Source organism: Pongo abelii, chromosome 21 (genome assembly GCF_028885655.2).
Source record: "Pongo abelii isolate AG06213 chromosome 21, NHGRI_mPonAbe1-v2.0_pri, whole genome shotgun sequence".
Lineage (NCBI taxonomy): Eukaryota > Metazoa > Chordata > Mammalia > Primates > Hominidae > Pongo > Pongo abelii.
Window position 1 is genome coordinate 33,604,979 of NC_072006.2, and position 22,789 is coordinate 33,627,767.

A 22,789-nucleotide genomic window follows, 5' to 3' on the forward strand; every position below is an offset into this window, starting at 1 on the left:
CATCCTGCCAACCTTTCCCAGCCTGCGGGTGAGTCTCAGGCCCCTGGCTGTCCCAGTTTCTGCTGATAGCAGAGGACCACGCGTGAGTCAATGCATCACCCCCAGGTTTCTGCAGCTGCCCTTGGATGAGCCAGGCCTGACTGGATTAGTAACTGGATCACAGCCTCCGCCCCTGCGAGCGTCAGAGGCTCAGGAATGCTGCAGGAGACCTTGGCGTCAGCTGTCCCAGGCTCCTTGTGCCTTGCATTACAGATGGGGAAACTGAGGCCCAGAGAGGGGAAGGGATCTGCCCAGGGTCACATTGAAACTCAGTGGCATTACAGGAACTCAAGCCTAAATTTTCTCCCTCAGGGGTTCATTCATTTATTCATTCATTCATTCTGGGTCCTAGCTCTAAAAAACAGATCTCAAGTCTGCCCACTCTCCCGTGCTCCACTGTCATGTCTGTAGCCTAGCTGCTGACAGCTCTCACCTGGATGGCTGCAGTAGCCTCCTCCATCCGTTTTCCACACAGCAGCTGGCAGAGGCCTTTTAAATAAAAAAAAAAAAATCAGATTGTGTTACCTTCTTGCACTGTCCTATAGTTTCCCATCTTATTCAGAATAAAAACCTGAGGATATGACCAGGAACCGCCAGGCCTTATGGGTCCAGCCCCTGCCACTCTGAACCCTTCCTCTTGCTGTCGCCCCTCCATGCACTTAGTGGGAAGCCAATGCCATTGGCCTCAGTGTGTCTGGAAGGCTCCACCCTGGCCCAGCCCTGGAGCCCTCGTATGTACTGCTCCCTCTGCCTAGAACACTTGTCCCCAGCATCCCCATGGCTGGTCCCTTCCACCCCTCATGTCTTAGCACAATCCCCTCCTCAGGGAGCCTGGCCAACCCAGTCCTTCCACCGCACCCCAGCTGCTCTGCCCCGCCACCCTGCCTCATCCTCTCACAGCACGTACCCCTGCCAGAATGATCGTTAGTCATGCACTTAATTGTTTATCACCTAGAGCTCCAGGAAGAGTGGACACTCCCTGAAGACAGGGGTCTGAGATTCCATTATGGCCTCAGTGCCTAAAAGAGTCCCTGGCACAGAGTATGTACTCAATAAATATTCCTCTCTCTCTGTCTTTTAACAGCATAGTGTGGGGATCATAATATTTTCTCTTTTTTGTTTATTATTATATTACAAATATATAACTGTATACTTTATTTTATTTTAGACAAGGTCTTGCATTATCAGCCAGCCTGGAGTGCAGTGGCGCAATCATAGCTCACTGCAGCCTCGAACTCCTGGGCTCAAAGGATCCTTATGCTTCAACCTCCTGAGTAGCTGGGACAACAGGTGCAGCCCACTGCCCCTGGCTTTTTAAAAATTATTATTATTTTTGTTGGGACAGGGTCTCACAATGTTGCTCAGGCTGGTCTTGAACTCCTGGGCTCAAGTGATCCTCTTGCCTTGGCCTCCCAAAGTGCTGAGATTACAGGCATGAGCCACTGTGCCTGGCCATAAATATTTCTTGAATGGAGTAAAGGAGAAAGAAGGAAGAAAGAAAGGAAAGAAAGGAGAAAGAGAGGGAGAAAGGGAGGGAGGAAGAGAGGGAGGAAGGGGGGAAAGAGGGAGGAAAGAGAGATGGGGGAAAGAGGGAGGGGGAAGGAAGGAGGGAGGGTGGGAAGGAAGGAAGGGAGGAAGGAAAGGAAGGGAAGGAAGAAGGGAAGGAAGAAAGGAAGGAAGAAGACTAAGCAATGGTGTTGCTGGATGTGGAGGGAGAAGGCCTGATATTGAGGGAAAATTACCAAAGAAAAGTCTGCTTTTGTTTCCTCCCTCACATAATCTCACTTTCTCTGTGAGTAGTCCCTCCTCATTCTCCCAGCTTCCCTTCTGGGCTCCTGGTGCCTGCCGCCCTGCCTCACCTGCTGCTTGTTCTCTTCTGACTCACCTCTCTTCTCAGGAAAACTAATTCTCACTCACTTTTGACAATAGGGCATTCCCATTCAAAGGGAGTTTTTATTTTTAGCTGTCTTCAAAGGGTAAAGCCAAAGAAATGAATACCTAATGGTGGAATCTCTGCTACTAGTGAGGTTGGAGGACTGTCCTAATCCCCTGAAATTACATTCAGTATGTGGCTATCCCTCTGTCCCAGGTAAGGGCTGGGTGCCCATCCCCAAGTCAGGCCAGGATACATGGCCTTCTGGACTGTGCCTGTCTCTGTCACCTCTCTCCCCTCCCTCATTCACCACTTTCCCAAGATAAATCAACCAGGTCAGTCAACACGTTTTGGTGAAAAAGAAACAAGTTAGTCTTTTGACTCGACAAAGTGGGCCTTTCTCGTGGCAGAGGGGCTGGGGCAGTCGGGAGCATGTGGAATCAGCACTGCTGGGCCAAGACAAGGCCCCATTTGTGTTCAGGGACAAAGATAGAGTGTCCCAGCAAGATGGGGCCAGGGCCTTTCCAACGCCAGCTCCGGCAGCCTGGATTGGCTGGCAGGCAGACAAGTCTACCCTGTGACTGGGCAGCTCAGGCTCCCAGCCACCGGCCGTCCCACCCCTCCCTTTGGCAAACAATTGGGTGGGGGTGAAATAAATTGTGAAACCAGACTGTCTGCCCTGTCCTGGCCACCGGTGCTCTTGGGGCTGGGGATCCTAAAACCTAACAGACCTGGTACTTGGGGGCTGAGAGTCCTTAAATCTACTATTTCCGTGGGCTTCGGAGATGAAAAAATTTGGCTTTGGTTCCAGGTTGGGTGACCTTGGGCAAGTCACCCCATTTCTCTGAGCCTCTGTTTCCCAGTCTGCAAAACAGTACAATAATAGTTCACCTCCGGCTGTGGTACAGGTTCAATGACATGGCATCTCTAAGGAACAAGGCACATGCCCGGCACAGAGAGGGCACACAACTGTCAAGTGCACAGCTCTTTACAGTTTACCACTTCGTATCTACTCTCTCATTAGGTGCTCAGAAAACTACCCCTACCTGTGGAGGCAGGATAATCACCCCCATAGACTGAAGAAGAAACTGAGGCTTGAAGGAAATTTAGAGAATCTGAATTTCTGGGGATGTGGGCATTCTGGAAGGGCACCTGGTAAGGTTATGTGTGGCCCAGGCTGATAGATCCTGAGGAAGGCTGTAAGAGGGAGAATCTCCAAGGTGTAAAAACTTGACAGGGTCAGAGACTGATGTAGGGTCATACCCCCAGGTCATTCCCCTGGCTGTGCCCTCTGCAGAGAATGCCCTTTTCCTCCCCTCCCCACCCCCCAGGTTAATGCTGGTTGGCTTTTTAAGACAACTTAGCCTAGGAAAGGAGGAAATTCACTTTTCATTGGAAATCTTCTGTGTTTAAAATTTTTGCTATGTAGAAAAATTTTTAAATGGAAATATTTTGTTGAATGGTTTATTCATTCAACAGATATTTATGGAGGACCTACTCTTCATCAGACACTGATGCCAGATGCTGTTAAGCAAGATAGAAGTGGTCCTGGCCTCCGGGAGCCAACAGTCTAGTTCAGGGGGCTCTCAGCTTTCACCACATCGGAATCACTTGGGGAGCTTTAAAAATTATTGATGCCTGGGCCTCACCCCAGCTATCTTGACTCAATTGGTCTGCAATGGGACATTTTCTTCTTCTCCTTCTTCTCCTCTCCTTCTCTTCCTTCTTCTTCTTCTTCTTTTTTTTTTTTTTTTTTTTTTTTTTTGAGACAGGGTCTCCCTTTGTTGCCCAAGCTGGAGTGACTGCATTGCCCCTATTTTGGCTCACTGCAGCCTCGACCTCCCAGGCTCAAGCAATCCTCCCACCTCAGCCTCCTGAGTAGCTGGGATGACAGGGACACGCCACCATGCCTGGCTAATTTTTATTATTTTTTGTAGAGACAGGGTTTTGCCATGTTGTCCAGGATGGTTTCAAACTCCTGGACTCAAGTGATCCATCTGCCTCAGCCTCCCAAAGTTCTGGTATTACAGGTGTGAGCCATTGCCACACCAGGCTCTGCAATGGGGCACTGGGATTTTTAATAGCCACTCAGGTGATCCCAGAGGCCAACAGCATGGAGAACCATGGTTTTGGGGAAAGGAGACAAATGAATAAATCACCAAAATGCACAGACCATGATACATGCATACGGTGAAGGAAATCTATACCAGGAAAAGGGACCAGCATAATAGGGTTGCTGTTTAAGATGGCCTGACCCTAGAGGGCCCCTTGGGGTGGGGGAATACTGCAGCAAGGAGTGGGGCAAAGAAAGTGAGGAGATGGATCATTGGAAACCTGGGGGAAAGCAGTCCAGGCACAGGGAAACAGCAAGCGTGAAGGCCCAGGGATGGGAAATGGTGAATGTGATGAACAGCAAGGCGGCCGGTGTGGCTGGGAGGCTGCAGATGGGTGGGGAGGGAGAGAACAGAAGGAGGCAATGTTGAGAGGCGTCCTGTGGTTCCCCCAGGCCTGAAGGAGTCAGTGCTGCCTCAGGAACCTGACTATTTTCCTCTTATTCTTAGTCCTAGTAACCCAAATAGAAACTGGCAAGAAGTGCCTGATCTGAATATTGGGATCATTCTTGCCTGTCCCAGCAGGCTCAAAGTGAGCCCAGAATGGGTGGCCTCTTCCTTCTTCTCCCTTACCCCAACCCAGAGCCCACAAAAGCATGTGGCTTGGAGGAGACAGGTAGCTACCAGAGGTCAAGGAGTCCCTGCCCTGTGCCTTGGGAAGGACCTGCCCTCCCTCTACAAAGCTAGACAGCTGGACCTACCTGACCTGGGTCCTGGGGGCCCCTGGAACTAGGAAGGGCTCTGGCCTCACAAATCACAAACTGGCATGACTTCACCTTGTCCAATGGACATTCCAGAGGCTTGAAATCTCAGAATTCTTAATATTAGAGTAATAACTTAGTTATTTTAGAGTGTTGTATTAGCATTGCATTCAAGTAATACAGAAATGTCATATTGTGTTAGCAGCCTAGATTGGAATGTTGTGGTACAATGTCTTATAATATTGCATTAGGACATTATGTGATGTTATGTGTTAGAATGGGGTATGTTGCTCCAGAGTGTGGGATTAGAATATTGGTTAGAATTGTGCTGAAATGTTGAATTAGAATATTAATCTGTGTTAGAACATTATATTTGAGTGCAATGTTATAATAGTATATTAGTGTTACATTAAAATATTATATTGTGTTGAAATGTTTTCTTGGCAAGTTTCCTTAGAATGGCATGTTGAATCTTAAAATCAAAAGGGAGCGCATGAAATTGTGGGGTGCTTTGATGGCATGCAGAACACCGCCTGACCTAGGAATGGTGGAGTAGGGGTGGCAGGGCCTGGATTTGGGCTCAGCTCTGACACTGACTCCTTCTCCTGCTCTTCCTCTCTCTGGACCTCAGTTTCCCCATTTTTACATCAGGAGCTGTTGGGCAGTGTTGGCCTCTAGGGCCTCTCTCATGCTGACTGTTTATGGGGCTCTGAATGCTGGACATTAGCCCTATACCAACTCCCGGGCAGGAAGTGAAAATTCTGCTTAACAATGAGATTGATCTTATCAGGGAATGGATGACTTTCTGGGAGTAAACAGCTTCCTCACTGACAGGAAAAGTAAGAGGATCAAGTGACCAGGGTGAGAGAAACTCCAGACCAAGCAGGCAGGAGTATAGACCTCCAGCCAGCTGCTCACTCTTCCCTAAAGGCACAATGGCTCCATCCTGCAAACTGGGAGTGAACCAGAGTCTCCTTCTTCTTTCTAGAAACATTTCCCCATCCATCCCACCCAGTCTTCTCCAGACCCCATGGCTGACCACAGTTTTAGGCTGCTATCCCTGACTGATGGGCTGAATTGCTGAGTTCTGAGCCCCTCATCTTTGCCCCTAGACGTTGGCTGGACTCTCGATCATCTCTGTTTTCCCCCTCCCCTATGTGGATCAGGGCATTTCAGAAGTAGACCTAGAACAGGTGGTTTCAGCAAAAATATCCCACCTTCCCACCTTCCCACCTTAACTCTCCCTGCCCCTCACTCTCTAGAAGAAAAAACAAGTGATGGCAAGGCAACCTGGAAAAATCCACACATTTACACAAGCTCTGATCCTTCTGTACATCTTCATGGCTTGTATGCACCACCACCCACAGACCCTGTGGTCCCTGATCCAAGACAAGGAAGGGGTTAAGAGCAAGGCGCAGCAGACCAGCTAATGACCATCAGTGCTCTTGTGCAACCCACTTTCCCTTCTGAACCTGTGTCCTCCTTTGCAAAATGAAGTAAGGGTTTTGACCTTATTAAGCATGATGGGCATGAATTTGAGGTAACACCTGCAAACCATTCAGCTCAGCACTTATCAAGTGGCAAATGCACTGAGCTTGTTGAGGTTGAAATTGTCTAGAACTGGGCACACCCCACACCCACCCTAATGCCTTCAGCTTGAGGTCTGGGCCCCAGCCTTCCTGCATGCTACAGCTTGGAGGGTAACATTCATATCTCGCGGTCATCCTGAGATGAAAGGGAAAATCCACAGGAGAAAGACAGCCAGGGGTCTTGGTGATTGGAAGAAGGCTTTCTTAAGAAGCTTGTAGTGAGCATGATGTTTTTTGCTTAAGTAAATCTCTAGATACTTTTGAGGGCAGACAAGGCCTTGGAACCTGGAATAAAGAGGCTGGGCAGGGTTCTAGGCCCACATAGCATCACTGGCTGACCTCTTTCTATCTCACGGCTTCAGTTATCTCATCTGGAAAATGGGGCTTTAAAAGGCACTTCTTTCACAGGTCATTGTGGGGGTCAAATAAGATGGTCTAACTCATAGATCTAGGAAAGGCCATGAGAGGCCTGTTGTGGTATAGGGATGGAGAACAAAAAATAACATGAAGAAAAGGAGAAATGAAAGGGGAAATGGAGGGGAAGGGATAACTTAGAGAAATTGCATGCTATGGGCAGTCCCTGAGGCAGTCGCCAAAGCAACTTAGAGAAACAGCAGGTGGTGGGCAGTCAGCAGCTCTGCCACTAGCTTGTTGTGTGACTTTCAGCTGGTTCCCTGCCCTCTCTGAACCTCAGGGTCCTCATGGGTAACACTGGCCATTCAGACTGGACAACTCCAATGGTGTACCCACCTGCCTCCCTTGGTCCCCTGGATTCCCTGATATGCAGCCATAAGCCCTGAAGTGCTTGGCTGGGGAGACTAGAGTTAATCACAATTCCTAAACACCTTCACTCCGATCTTCATGGTTGGACCATGGATGGCAAGGAAAGGTTCTCAAATTTCTGGAGGCAACAGCTGGGACAGCTGAAGATGGTCAGGTTCAAGCTCCTGCCTGAAGCTTCAAGCTTCAAGCTTCAAGCTCCTGCCTGAAGCTTGCCAGACCCTATCTGTCCACTTTTGCTGTGATCACCTAGTGGGGATAGTGGAAATTGAGCAAATGTATGTTAGTCATAAACGCCTGGTATGAGAGCAAAGCAGTAAGCAAACCAGGTCCAGTTCTTGCTCTCATGGAATAACATTTGGGGAGTAGGGTGAATAATACATTAGAACTCTGCTATTTGGTGCATATATGTATGTAATTGTTATATCTGCTTGATGAATTGACCCTTTTATCAGTATATAATGTTCTTTGTCTCTTGTAAACATATTTGACTATTACGTATGGCATTCATATAGCCATCTCAGATCTCGTTTGGTTACTATTTGTATGAAATATATTTTTTCATGTTTTCACATTCAACCTATTTGTATCTAAAATGAGTCTTTTGTAGACAGCATATAGTTGGATATTTAAAAAAATTCATCCTATCAATTTATGCCTTTTGATTGGTGAGTTTAATCCATTTACATTTAAACTAATTACTGCAATTTTGTTATTTGTTTTCTCTCAAATGTGCTGTTGAACTCTTCTAGTGAATTTTTCATTTCAGTTATTGTATTTTTCAGTTCTATAATTTATATTTGGTTCCTTTTTATAATTTCTATCTCTTTGTGGATATTATAATTTGGTTCATATATCATTCTTCTGATTTCCTTTAGTTATTTTTCTGTGGTTTTCTTTAGCTCTTTGAGCATTTTTAAGACAGTTGTTTCAAAGTCTTTATCTAGTAAGTCCAATGTCTGGGCTTCCTTAGGGATAGTTCCTGTCAATTTATTTTATTCCTTTGAATGAGCCATGTTTTCTACTTCTTTGTTGTGTTTTTGTTGTTGTTGTTGAAAACTGGACATCTGAAAAAACAGCTGCCTCTCCCAGGCTTTGCAAACTGGCTCTGTGTTATACAGTCCTTCACCAAGGTGAAAGCTTCAGTCCTTCTCAGGTCTTTTCTGAGAATGGATATTGCCTGCTCCTAAATGTGGCTTACTCAATTCCTCCATATGTACAGCTGCTTTTGAATGTCTTTCTTTTTCAAAGAATCTTACCCCAGCATCCAGCTTCTCCTTAGGGCCACAGATGGTCTATTGTGTGTGTCCACTCATAATCTCTTGCCCCAGTCATCTATTGGTCTATAGTCTCCCTGCAGCTTCCACCAACAGTGCCCTTAGCTTCCCTCTACCTGAGATTTTAGTTAGACAAAACAGAGAGCTGTCCTCCAGGCAGGCCTCAGACCAGTTAGAGTGTTGCCAGTAAGGTAAGCTTGCTCCCTCTGGCTCAAGGGAGGGAAATGGGCTGCTATGCCAGGGAGGGGGTTGGGCAAACGGGAGTAAAAATGCCACAAAACTTTTTCTACTGTTTGAAGGTGGCTTTTTCTTGATTAGGTGTTCACCTGGGTGCTGTAAACCTTTGACTGTTTTCCAGAGCTCCTATATTAGTTCTAAACCAGTCTCTGGTTGTTTTCTTGGTGCTTCCATGGAGTGAATGACAGCTTGGAGCTTCCTAGTCTGCAATTTTGCAGCTGTCACTCCTCCAACGGACGGTACATTAGAAGCACTCAAATATCTAACTGCACATTACAGGGAAATGAACAGCATCGCTGGTGTGAATGTCTGCAGGGAGGAAGGTACCAGGGATAATTGGGATCAGAAAAGGCCTTGGGGAAGGTATGATTTTTGAACTTAAAGAGAGGAAGGAAAAAGCCAGGAAAGCAATTCAGGAAAGCACAAGAGCAAAGGCCTTGAGGTGAAGAAGAACCTGGTTTGTTCTAGGCCCTGTTGGAAGGATGGTGTGGCCAGAGCCCAGGGAGGCCTGGGGATCAGAGCACACAGGGCCTGGGGGCTGGGATGAGCAGCTCGAGCTGTATTCTGTGACGAGAACCCATGGAGGGCTTTAAGAACTAAAGAGACCTTGTGATTTTTGTTTAAAATGACAAGGCTGCATTGCAGGTAAGGTCTAGAGTGGGAGCAGTGAAGAGGCTGGTGTAGATGCCCTGGTGAGAGATGAAGCTACAGTCTGGGAATTAAGGGTCAGTTCTTGGCAGGGGTCAGAGGAAGCAGAGTTTAGTGGCAACAGCTGGCAGCATCCCTGCAGACTTTCAGAGGTGGACCAGGAAACATTCTTGGCCAAGTCAAACCAAGACTGGTGTTGGGACAAGAGGCAGGAGGGAGATTTTTGCCCCTGTGGCTTCCTTTGAAGTTCTAAGCTGTGCCTCTCCCAGATGAGCCTTTCCCCAGGGAAAGGAAGACAAACTATGCCTCCAGGGTTTACAGAACCAGCCTCTGAAAGGTTTTTCAAACAGGAACTAGACCATTGAGAAGATGGGGAAGCTGGGCCCAAGGAAGGGCTGTGGCCATGGCCTCACAGCACATGGTCCTCCTTTAGGGGAGATGAGTCAGGGACTGCATCATGCAGTTCCTGCTAATACTCAAGTGTCAGCATTTTCAGTGTGTTTGAGGTAAAACTCAAGGATTCCAGAGTTGGGCTGGCCTGGCCAGAGTCCTGAGCTTTCTGGCTCACAGAGTGATGCTGTGCTGGCCACTCCCCCTTTCTGAGCCTCGGTTTCCTCATTGGTACCACTGGGGCGAGGATAGTCCTCACCACACTGGTTATTGTGAACTGTGTGAGATAACACATGAAGAGCACTTAGCAAGGTGCCTGGCTCACAGTGAGTACTCAATCATTGATTTTTGCAATGACATTGCTATTTACTGTGATAAGAGTAAGTATTATCTGGGGACCCTGGTGACAATTTTGGGCACCCAGCAGAACCACAGAATCTCGCTTGGTTTGGTTTGGGAGAATGTCAGAGAGTGGTCTCCACTTCCTGTTCTTTATTTAGCCACGGACCTCACCTGTTCTCAGGCCACACACCCTATCTCACGTCTAAAGTGAAATGTCATGGGTCAAAGAGAAGGAAAGATAACCTGTGACCAGGAGGCCCATGAGGACCATTTGAGCTGGACCTTAAGGTTGGGTAGGAGCAACACAGGCCAAGACAGCAGGATGCCATTCCAGGAGAAGAGAGGAGCCACAGCCAGGGCTTAGAAGTCGAAAAATGATTCTTATTCCTTTCGGGTAGGTAGAAGAGAGTGAGTCATTTTGGCCACAGTGGAGAACTTGTGATGGGATGGTGAGTACAAGGAAATCAGGTTGTAGCTAGATCATGGATGCCAGGGTGGGGGAAATTGGCCTTCACCTTAGAGGTGACGGGGACAGGGGGCTCTGACTGTTTCTGAGAAAGAGAAGGCCATCCTCAGAGCTGGACTATGCGAAGGTCACTCCATCAGCTTGAATATAGGCAAGAGGCCCCGAGACCTGCTGGAGCCTCTCTGTGGTCTAGGTCAGGGGTGCGGAGGCCCACTTTGGGCAGTGAAAATGCAGATGTAAGGAGATCCCACAGGTATGAAGGGGGTACAATCAACAAGACTTGGCAACTAACCAGAAGGGGCAGGGGTGAGGGAGGACCCAAGCCGGACTCCCAGATGCCAGCTTGGGCAATGGGGTGGTTGAACAGAGGCCAAGGATGGAGGTGGTTTGGGGAGGAAGATAGCGGGGGTGGGGGTAGCTCTGAACACACCTTGCCTGAAGAGCCCATGGGCCACCTGCACCGGCACTTGCCTCTATAAGTCTGGACTTGGAGAGAGGTCTTGGGATTGGGGACAGGTATTTGACAACGTTTATAGCCCTGAGTTTGGCTGGCTTGTTGAGGAGACAGGCGAAGGAGAGGAGGCAGGCAGGTATGCTGGCTGCTGCTCTCTTTGGCCTCAGCCCTGGGACAAGCTTGTCCGTCTCTGCTACCCTCCCCCTCTTCTTCTCATCTTACTTCCTTCTGGCTCTTACTTAGCTGCGTCATTTTAGGGAACTTGGAAACCAGGCCTGGTGTCTTTAACTTACAAAATTATACACTCCAATGAGCCGGAAAGGGGCTTTTGGAATAATTCTATTGAAAATATGTGGGTTTTCGCCTTGAAATGATCTTCCTGAAATTATCCCCTTTCTCTCTTTATAAATATTAAAAAGAAGGAATCTGAGCTTACTGCTTTAAATCTCTATTCAGGGACTTTTTCTTCTGCCTCCCAGGAAAGCAACCAGTCATTTCTGAGGAAGAAAAGGACAAGGCTGGCGCAGTTTCCTTTAACATAACAATCCCACCCCACTTCTGAAATCCACTTTTTGGAATACCCCTGACCAATCCCTCCTTGTTCCCCCCTACAGCTAAGCTGGGATTTGCTGGAATATTGTGTGTCAGTGTGGGGCTGTGACAGAGCAGCCACTCCAGGAAGGTTGGCAAGGGGAAGGTGAGGAAGGCTAGAGAGACAGGCAGAGAGAGATGGGGAGAAGCAGGGACAGGGATGAAGGGGAGACAGAGACAGCAACAGCGACAGAGAGACAGAGACGAGAGATATACAGAGAGATACGAAGAGACAGAGAAAGAGAGACAGAGGGACAGAGAGAAAGAGAAAAACAGAGAGGAAGGCAAAAAAGAGACAGAGAAGCAGAAAGAGACAGAGACAAGGACAAAGAGAGGGAGACAGAGTGACAGAGGGATGGAGACAGGCAGGGAGAAAGAAAGAGAGAGAGAGAGAAAGAGGGAGAGAGAGAGACACGGCACATACACACCCACACACACCCAGAAAGAGAGGTAGGAGGGAAAGCAAGGGAGGATACAGCAGAGACAGAGGGAGAGGGAGATAATGCTAGGCAGAAAGGGAGAGATGTGTAAGAATAGAGAGGGAGAGATGGGCTGGGGGAAGAGACATGGAGACACTGAAACCCTGGATACTGAGGATTAAAGGAGAGACAGAATACTGGTGGGGGGGAGGTGGGAGGGAGAGACAGAGAGAGAGAGAGAGAGACAGAACAAGCATGCTGAGGAGAGAGAAAGTAGCACACAGATGCAGAGAGACAAAAAGGGAAGACATAGGAATAGAGAAATGGGGAGGGCTGGGGAAGAGACAGAGCTAGAGGCAGAAAATGATAAAGAGAGAGAGGCCCACAGAATGGAGACAACGCAGATTGACAGATGGGGTAGAAAAGAGCCAGAGAAATTGCAAGTCAGGAAGGAGGCAGGGGAGAGAGGCCGACACGGAGGGGTGGATGAGGAGACCTGACGGGCTCTGCAGCCTGCGTGCAGGTGCGAGTGTGTGGCTTGTGAGCACAATGGCCTCCAATGGAGGGAAGCCCCTTGTTCCCAGCCCGGCCCCTCTGCTGCCTTCCTCAGTGCCTGAGAGTGGGGTGAAGCATTGCCTGCCTTTGATGAACAGAGGGAGGAGAAGAGCAGACCAGCTAACAGAGTGTGGTTTAGAAGACAGGCAACCCCGAGTTCAAGCATCAGTTCTGCCAATCCCTGCCAACCCCCTTGGGGCCCTTACTCAGTCTTTTGGAGCCTTGGCTTTCTTGTCTGGAAAATGGGGATAACAATGCCTATCTACATTGTAGGGTTGCCACGGTGCCTACAGGAGGCCTCACTGTAAAGGGCTTGGCACAGCACCTGAGTCAGCTGCTATTGTCCAACCTGGAGTGTAGGATGGGCTGTAGTCCTTCTGTGATCTCATAATCCACCAGCAGACCCCTGCTGTGTACCCCTCTGTGTACTCCTGCTGTGTACCTGGAGACCCCCAGGTCTCCAGGGGTCAAACCATACCCCACAGGCACCTTGGAAGAAGAAATCCACAGGAGGAAAAAAAAAGTAGGAAATCTTGGTGGCTAGGAGAGTTCCGAGAGGGCATCTCAGGCAGCTGTGATGGGTTCAAGAGGAAATGGAGGCTTGGGTGCACTTCCCTGGTCTCCACCTCCTTGAAAGAGAACCTGGGGAGGAGGAAAGTGTGACCTTGAGCCTGTCCAGGGCTTCTGCCTGCCTGGCTGACCCAGAGCGGGTTGGATTCCATGCTCTGTGAAGGCCTTTGAGGTCCTAACAGTCAGGGGTTCTCGAAGTCCATGATTGTAAGCAGCCCAACTGGGGCTGGGGGGCGATGGGGAAGGGTGTCCCCTGCTCCCCCACCTCCTCCTGCCAAGGCTGCGGAGGGAACAGAGGCCGTTGCCTTCTGAAGGATTTGTCACAAAGTGCGGTGGTCGGTTACCGGTTACCAAATAAGCCAAGCCCTTGATCTGCTGTGTTTGAGGAAACCCTTTGTTCCTTTCAAGTCTCTATTCTCTCTGCCAGGGCTGGTGCGGAGACCGAAGCAGTGAGCTTTCTCTTTCTTCCTTTTCTTTTTGGATTTTTAAAAATAACTGGCTTGCGCATTCAGGCAGTGTTCCAGAATTGGGTTCCCAGGCTGGGGTTCAGGGCCAGGGACTCCAGCAGCCCCTTCATCCCAGGAAGGCCTCGGGGGAGGGAGAGCCTAAGGGCTGATGGGGACGGGAAGGCACACACAGGTGCTTGCGAGAGGCTTGGGCTCAGGAATCAACACTGAGGGGAGACTGAAGCTGGGGTTCTAACTCTGGCTATGCACCCCATGCCTGCCCAGTGCATCTTCTCCTGGACCTCAGTTTTTTTCAGTGCAGGGTTGGAGGCCAGAGCAGAGATGGCCGCTTTTTCCCATGGCTGAGTCCATGCCAGACATTGCTCATCAATTGCCCTTCCCCACGGAGCTTGGATGAGCCCCAAGAAGTCTTTTCAACACCGTGCTCTGGGTATCTACTGCCAATTGCATTTGGCATGCAAAGTGAGACCTGCTTCCCGTCCTAAGAGAAGATCATCTCTGAGGCACCAATATGAAGTGGGGATGCAATAAATATTTGTTGGATGAATGGGCACTGCTTTTTTTAGCCGTTACTTCATGCCAGGCATCGTTCTGAGTACTGTTCTAAACGTTGAACAAAACGAAGTTCCTGACCTCAATCTCACATGTGAGGGGGATAGGCAATAAACAAATAAACAGAGAAATAGATCAAATGTCAGGTGGTGATCAGTGCCATAAAGAAAAATTAAAACAATAGAGAGTGACAGGCTGTGGGTCGGTGAGGGGGCACGTTGTGGATAAGGTACCCAGAGAAGATCTTCTGGGAAAGAGATATGGAGTAGACAAAGTGACAGTCTCCTCAGAGCCCATCACTCTAGGACTTTGAGTCTAAATTTGTCTGACTTTAAGATTCTAATTTCATTGAGTAAGATTCTAGAATCTCGTGAATCTAGGAACCTATAACCAAAATTATAGATTTTCACTGCTCTCATATTCCATGACAATGATGCTAGAATTCTGTGACTCTGAAATTCTAGGCTTCACTGATGCATCTTTTTGCTTGAACAGACCAGGATTCATTGCCTACCCTCTCCCCACTACCCCTAGGAAATGGAGCTGAAAATAGAAACAGTCAAAACAACAAGCCATTCCAGCTCTAAGTGCCATAGTAAACAAATGGTCCAATGTTGCTCTGATAGTTTAATTGCGGCAGTTCCAGACAAGCCCATTCATGAAGGATCTTTAGTTGATGGAGAGGAGGAGTGAGCACCCAGGGAAGGGATGGCTTGTAGGTAGGCACTTGGGGGAGGTCTGTGTCACCACCCCAGCTGAGGATGATGCTCTGGGAAGCCTGCTGGGTTTCAGCAGCCAAAGCATTGGTATTTGGATCAGGCCACTTTGCCTTTAAGGACCACAATGGTGGCTATTTTAACTGGCAAAGTAAAGAAATGTCTGTTTGAGGATGTGGCATTAGAGCTAGACTGGAAGACTTAAGAAGATACTAGCTTGACAGAAATCCAGGGAAGTGAGTCCCAGGCAAAGGTGAAGAGCAGATTCAAAGGTCCTGAGGTGAGAGAGAGCTTGGCAGCTTCCCCAAGTATTCAGAGCACAGGACAGAGAGGAGATGATATCAGAGGGATAAGCAGGGGCTGTGTCCTATAGGGGTTTGGGGGTCAGGGTTAGGAATATGGAAGCCACTGGAAGGTTTTTAACAGGGGAGTGACATGATATAACTCCATATTCAAAAGATTCCTAAGTGCTTTGAGTAGAAGAGACTACTAGGGGCAAGAGTAGAAACTGAAAGACCAGTGAGAGACCCCAGTGTTTCAGTGAGAAATTATGGTTGTTTGGATTTAGATGGTGGCAGTGGGTCCATCTGTTTGTCTACTGCTTTGTTCTTCCCTCCCTTCTTCCATTCTTCTATCTCTTCATTCATCCAACCATCCATCCATCCATCCACCCACCCATCCATCCACCCACCAACCCATCCACCCATTCATCCACCCACCCACCCACCCATCCATCCATCCATCCATCCACCCACCCACCCATCCATCCATCCATCCATCCACCCACCCACCCACCCACCCATCCATCCATCCACCTACCCACCCATCTATCCATCCATTAAGTAAACACTCAGAGCCAGGGGCTGTGCTGGGTGTGTCTATGGGGAGCCAGGTACAATGCTGAGATAGCAAGAATGAAATAAACATGGTTCCCAGCCTAAGGTGCTTACAAAACAGCAGGGTACACAAAATTGCAATGTAATGTTATGAATGCTCCAGTTAAGGAATGCATGAAGCACTGAGAGAGCTCATGGGAGGTAATTCCCTATGCTCTGTCCTGGAGGAGATACTGATGTTTGAGTTGGGCCTTTCGAAGGATACGGGAGTTGAACAGGCAGCAGAAGAGTGTTCCTGGCAGGGGCACACAGCTTGAGTAAAAAGCAAGGAAGTAGCATGAGTGAGCATGGCCGGTTCTGGAAATGTACAGATGTCTAGGTTGGTTCAATCAACAGGTGTGAGTGGGGACGCTGTGGGAGAGGAGTTTGGGTCAACTTGGGAAGACGTAGAGCAGCATATGCCCATGACTGGGCCTGCCCCTTCCTGCTCAGCTCTGCCTGCCCCTATCAGAGCTGAATAATTGAATTAAGTACCAGCTCTTAAACAAGATGCAGCTGTTTAGCAGATGTTGCTTCCACCCCAGATGGAGGTGCATCTTGGCGACGGGCACAACATTTCCAAGGCGTCTAATTTGTGAGGCTGTGGAGAGGAAAGAACTTCAAGATGCTGGCATTATTATTTAATAACCATCATTAATTACACACTCCCTCCCTCCAGCACCACTGCATGTCAGACATTCCTGCTGGATTGGGACTGGGGGCACAGAGGTAGGCTGGCAGGTGGGCTTGGGGGTTGGACTTGCTGGTTCTTATTCAGAAAAACGAAAGAAGAAAAGGGAATAAAAAAGTCATCAATCCACAAAGCCTTCAAGAACTTTTATAATAATGGAAAATGATTTCTCTTGCATTTTTCATAAAATGGGTACAAATAATAACTGCTATTGATTGAACCCCCACTCAGAGCCAGAGGCTGTGCTGGGTGCGTCTTAGACATTGCCTCCAATTCCCTAATCCTCCCAACAGCAACGCATGGCCCTACCTCAGGGCCTTTGCCCTTGATGTCTCCTCCGACTGGGAAGGTTCTTCCTTCAGAAACCCACATGGCTAACTCCCCTACATCCTTCAAAGCTCCACTTAAATGTCAGCTCCCCAGAGAGGCCCTCCCTGACCACCACTCCCTGAAATAATGTCCTCCACATTCTTGACCTCCTTCCCTTGCTTTTTTTTTCATCACTGGATATATGTATATTTGTTAATTGTCTGTTTCTCTCTTTTAGATTTTAAGCTCCCAAGGGCAAGCATTTTTGTTTCATTCACTGTGGCCTCCCCAGCACTCAAAACAATGCTTGACACAGGACAGAGTTCTTTTTTCTTTTTTGAGATGGAGTCTGGCTTGCTTGCCCAGGCTGGAGTGCAGTGGCACAATCTTGGCTCACTATAACCTCTGTCTCCTGGATTCAAGCGATTCTCCTGTCACAGCCTCTGGAATAGCTGGGATTACAAGTGCACGCCACCATGTCCAGCTATTTTTTTTCTTTTTTTGGGGGGTATTTTTAGTAGAGATGTGATTTCATCATGTTGGCCAGGCTGGTATCCAACTCCTGACCTCAGTGACCCACCTGCATAGGCCTCCTGAAGTGCTGGGATTACAGGCATGAGCCACCGTGCCTGGCCCAGAGTTCTATAAATATTTGTTCAATGGGTGGATGAATCATCAGTGGGTCTCATTAAAAAATGTGCAGAAGAGTGTTAGGGAGATAAAATCTCTTTCCCAGGCATTACACAGCCAGCAAAGAGCAAGCTGAGATTTGAATTCAGCTCTGTCTAATTCTAAAGCTCTGCTCTTTTCATTAAGGACTTTGTTTTTCTTCTCCATAGACTTTATTACCACTTACATATTATTATGATTATTTTTGAGACGAAATCTCGCACTGTTGCCCAGGCTGGAGTGCAGTGGCATGATCTCGGCTCACTGCAACCTCCGCCTCCCAGGTTCAAGTGATTATCATGCCTCAGCCTCTCGAGTAGCTGGGATTACAGGCATGTGCCACCACGCCCTTGTATTTTTAGTAGAGATGGGGTTTCACCATGTTGGTTAGGCTGGTCTCGAACTCCTGACCTCAGGTGATCCATCCCCCCTCGGCCTCCCAAAGTGTCGAGATTACAGGCGTGAGCCACCACGCCTGGCCCACTTACTTATTATTTATCTATTCATGTGTTTAATGTCTGTCCTTCCCACTACAATGGCAGCTCCACTGAGGGCAGAGTTCATCTGTTCTGTTCACAGCTGAATCCCCAGCCCCCAAACAGTACCTGGCACCCAGGAAATGCTTCATAAATATACGTTGAATGAAGGAAAGAGGGTCTGGGATATGGGAGGCTGGAGGTGTTCACACCCTTGCTGGGTCTCCGACTGGGTGAGACGGTGGGGAGCTCCAAGATGTTTTCCACTTCCCTAACCCCTCCCACATACAGACTTCTTATTTACTCTTGGAAGCAATGCTGCAAGGGAAGTATTATCCAAACCATTTTACAGATAGGGAAATTGAGGCTCAATCAGAGAAATGATTTGCCTTTCTCAAGGTCACCCAGCTAGTAAGTGTCAGAGCTGGGATTTAAACCTAGGTCTCCAGAGCTCACTTGTCACGCAAAAGGGACCCTTAATGCTTGCTAGCTCTGCCCACCCAAAGGCAATAGCTAGAAGGTCCAGTCACAATCTATGCATTTCTCCTTCAAGGTCAGGGGTGTCAGGACCAATGTGAAACTCACGCTTAATTCACAACTCCCAGCTTTGTCCATTTAAATGAAAACTTTCATGTTATTTTAACCAAAATCCCCTGTCGACTTCAATGAAAGCTTTGAATCCATGAGGAAGGTCAGAAAGGGTTTTTTGGAGGTAGCACAGGCGCCCAGTGGAAATCATATTAGCATATTCATTATCATCAGGGCCCTTTGAATGTGTTTTTGAGCTGTTCCCTTCAAGTGACTGGAGACAATGGCTCCTTTCTGTTCACGAATTCCTGGGCTTGAAGTGGGCTGTGGCCAGCTCCTGTGTGCTTCTCTGCACTTTCCAAATGGTCACAGGGAACCCGTGTTGCATAAGGTAACAGGGAGGATGTCATCCACCAGGAGTGCTGGTGGTGAATGAGGCTCTTTGTCTGGGTTTGGAAGAAATATCTCCTCAAGTCACTTAGGCAGCTATGGTGGACCCCAAAGATGGGCTCAGGTAACAAAATATGTTGTTAAACTGTCTTCTAAGGAGGCTGGACCCTATTAACAGGAGATCCCTGAGTGTGGCAGAGTCAGGGCTGGGTCTGGGGTAACAAGGTAGTTGCTCAACTCTAGCAAGTGCCAGGATCACCCAGGGAGCATTTAGCAACCATCAGTGCCCAGCACCACCTCACCAGGCCATCTGGACCCAAATCTTGGGGAGTGGGGGAACAAACAGGCATCAAAGGTTTGTAAGTGTCCCCAGATGCAGACAGGCAGCTAGTAAGCAGAGCAGAACGGCTCTCTCCTCGAATCAGAGGGGAGGAGAAAAGAGAAGTTGTGGGTGGGGTATGGTGGGGAGGGAGGGCTACAGGAAATCCTCTGGGCATGTGTCGGGAAAAGAGAACTTCAGGGGAAAAACACTCTCTTTTTTTCTCTCTCTCTCTCTCTAAAGAAAATTCTCAAACTACAGGAAGTGGAGAGAACAGTACAGTGACCCTACACGCTTGTTACCAGCCTCACCTGTCACCCACATGGAGTCCTTCCCATTTGTGGGGTTTCCAGGTGTGTTGCCTGTCCCAGGGAGGCCATGTGCCCCCGCTGCCCCAGAACCTTCCTTCTGTAAAGCCCACACCGCTCCCCAGTGATTCTGACAGTAGATCCTTGGTGAGAACACAGAGCTGCAGCTCTCAGCCTAGGACAAGCTTTGACAGGAGAGCCAGCAACTGGGACACAAGTCCTTTGTATTAAGGGAAAAAAAATAGTTCTAATTAAAAAGAAATCCCCACCTATTTGGACTAATTCCTCCATGACTAGCTTCTTCTTAGTTCTCCTGTTTTTGGACAGGGCCTGAGGCTGATTTCCCCTGAATAGGATCAAAGAAGAGAGGGGACTAGCCGAGGGCCTGGAACACCCAGAGGGTGGCTGCTGGGGGCGTGAGAACTGGGTAGGGGTGCCTCCAGGAAGTCCTCTTATGTGTGCTTCTTTGTTCATTTGACAAGGATTTGCTGAGCACCTACTATGCATCAGACATTGTGTTCTAGGTAAGGGGGATACACCTGATGGAAGAAGGTGCTTCCCTAGATGTAGCTAACATCCCAGTGTGGGAGATGACAAGAAACAGTAAGTAAAATCTACCGCATGTCAATAGATGGTGTTAAATGCTGCAGAGAAAGTTAAAGCAGGGAAGAAGACTGGGGAGGGACTGCTGAAGTGGGTGGTAATTTTTAATGAGGTACCCAGGGAAGGCATCTCTGCAGACCCACACAAGTGAGAGAGGGAGCTGTGCTGGAGGGGCACCCCAGGCAGAGGGTACAACAGATGCAAAGGCCCACAGGTGGGAGTTCTTCCAGGAGCCGTGAGCACCTTGAGTGGTTGGAATAGAGGAAGGGCTGGGGAGAGTGCTGGGAGGCGAGGTCAGGGAGGCAGGTCTGTAGGGGAAACTGAGGAGGTCGGACTGTGTGACTTACGAGGCCTTTGTTTTTCTTCTGAGTGAAAAGGGCAGTGATGGGTGGGTTTTGAGCAAGAGGACTGCAAGCTCCAGCTTAGGTTTTAACAGGACATCTCTGGCTGCTGAGTTCAGAACAAGTTGTAGAAGGCAGGCCAGAGGCAAGAGGAGGCTGTTGTGTCACCCCAGGTGACAGACGATAGTGGGTCAGACCAGGGTGGTCATGGAGGGCATGGATACGTTTAGAAGGAAGAGCCAATAGAATCTGTGGACTGCAAGAATGTTGGAATATGATTCAGGACAGTCAGGGCTGACTCCAAGGTATTTGATCTAAGCAACTCAAATTATAGAGTTGGCATTTCCTGATATGAAAATCCTGCAGAAGGGGTGGGTTTTGGAGGCACAATCAGGAGTTCCATTTTGGACAGGTGAGATTTGACACGCCTGTGTAACACAGATGGAGCTGTGGAGTTAGTAGCTGGGCATGAGGCTGGAGTGCAGGGGAGACGCCTGGCCCAGAGTCACCCCAGATGGTGAGTGAGATCACTAAGGGTATGATCGTAGATGGTGAGACATGGACTAAGGTTCTGATATAACAGGAATTGGGCCAGGCCATGTCTTCTGGGCCTCGTCACCTGGGGTTGATGGAGGGATTTCCTGATCCTACCTCCCTCTCCATTCACCACTTCCAAATCTTAGCATTTACCCTAAGGACAAATGGGAGAGCTGAGCTAGCCTAATTTTGGTTGAAAAGAGCAGAGCCTCTCTCCTAACCTGAGCCACAGGGGTTGTTGTAAAGCTACATGCAGGGACTGGAAGGCAGGAATTTTGACCACACATCACAGAATACAATTTAGCCACTGGAACATCATTCAGGACCCAGTGCTCCGGGACTGAGTCAGTTCATAGTCATCTCAGGAGCAGACGTTTGTCAAACTTCTCCCCCTTGTCTGTCTTAGAATGTTGGCTTACTCATTGCCCCTGTGCCTTCACATTTGTTTGAATTATGTCATCTTTTAGGGTCTTTCGGCTTGTAGGCATTATCCCAACTCTTTGTGGTCCAATTCAAACTGGCAGCCACCATCACTGCTGATGAGTTTAGTTAATTGGGCTCAGCCCTGCTGGGTGGAGCTTCTGTCCCAGGCTGTATCACAGGCTGCTCAGCCTCTTTTTTGGCAGTCTTTGGGTCAGGTGGCTCTTCCTGCCCCCACCAGGTGTTGTGGAAGTGTGGAGATATTGGGTACAGAATTCAAGGTCAATAATAGTAATGTCAACAGTAATAGTAACAGCATGGCTATTGATTAAGGTAGACTGCATCAGACAGACTGGGTTCCGGTTCAAGCCCAGCTTCTACCACTTACTATGACCTTGGGCAGCTTGTTCAGCCTAACTGCATCCCCATCTCTACATCTACAAGTGGGAAATAATAATGTCAACTACATCTTAGCATTGTGGTAAGGAGCACATAAACTAATCAAGAAGACTCTTATGGCATATAATTTAATCAGGGCTCAAAAAATACCAGTCACTCTTACCATGACTATTGGTTGAACAGTTCTTCTGTGCTAAATGAGGTGCTTTAAAGGTGCACATTCTCATTTGATTCCTTATAAAATCCCAATGAGATAGGTTCTTTTTTCAGCCCCAACTTATAGCTGTGAAACTGGAGGCAGAAGTGATGTGACTTATCCAAAGGTCCTTCAGCTAGTACGAGATGAAGCTGGGACACTCAAACACAGGTTTGTCTGGTTTCAGAACCAGTGGTCTCACTGTGTCCCCCCAGTGGGGCATCGATATGTAAACGCTCACCCTGGGCCACTTCTTCTGCAAGACTGTGGGCAGGAGCCTCCCAAGAAGGGGCAGGGCACTCCCTGATCCCCCACAACCCCACTCCCTACCCCAGATCTTTCTGCCTTCCAAGGAGATAATGCCTAGTCTTCTAAATACTACTCAGATCCAGTGGGATTGTGCCCCTCACCTGCTCTGGCCTGCAAAGGCCATTCCTATTCCTTGTCCTGTGTGGTCCTCAACATTTCAATTACTTAGCAAAGCAGGGATTATTTCCTCCCATTTGACAGATGCAGAAACTGAAATTCACCAAAAGGATGGAACCGTATCCTCCCCAGTCCTTACGAGGAGCATTTGGAGAAAGGCAAAACTGAACTTGAGGGGAACAGGGAGTCACTGCATGTCCTCGAACAGGGGTAAGGCAAAGGCAAGAAAGACTGGGGTCAGAACAGAGAAGCTTCGAGCTGGAGCAGAAAGGTGCCTCATTTAACTGGGCCTGTGCCCTGCATAGCAATGTAGCCAGTTCTGCAAAGTCTCCTCCAGACTTGGGGTTCAGTCAGGGTGTAAAGGAAATAGAATGATATGAATTCCTGGTGCCAGTTTAATTTCATGAAATATGCCAGCATGGCCCTGGGGCTTGATGCAGGCTTCCCTACTGAAGGATCACAGCGGGAAGGGAGCATCTGCAGGCTCTTGGCTCACATTTGTCGCCTGTAACCTTCACACACCAG

At 48.5% G+C, this 22,789-nt stretch overlaps 1 long non-coding RNA gene across 1 annotated transcript in view; it reads right to left on the minus strand.

Annotated features, from left to right (window-relative positions):
- The window catches only part of LOC129052104 (uncharacterized), a 55,089-nt gene extending 40,321 nt beyond the window's left edge, over positions 1-14,768 (minus strand). Inside the window, exons 1-2 of the long non-coding RNA XR_010138788.1 lie at positions 12,679-14,768; positions 473-528 (exon numbers count right to left, since the gene is read on the minus strand). This is a non-coding gene — a long non-coding RNA (uncharacterized LOC129052104). The remainder of the gene's footprint in view (positions 1-472; positions 529-12,678) is intronic.
- Positions 14,769-22,789: the final 8,021 nt, after the last annotated feature.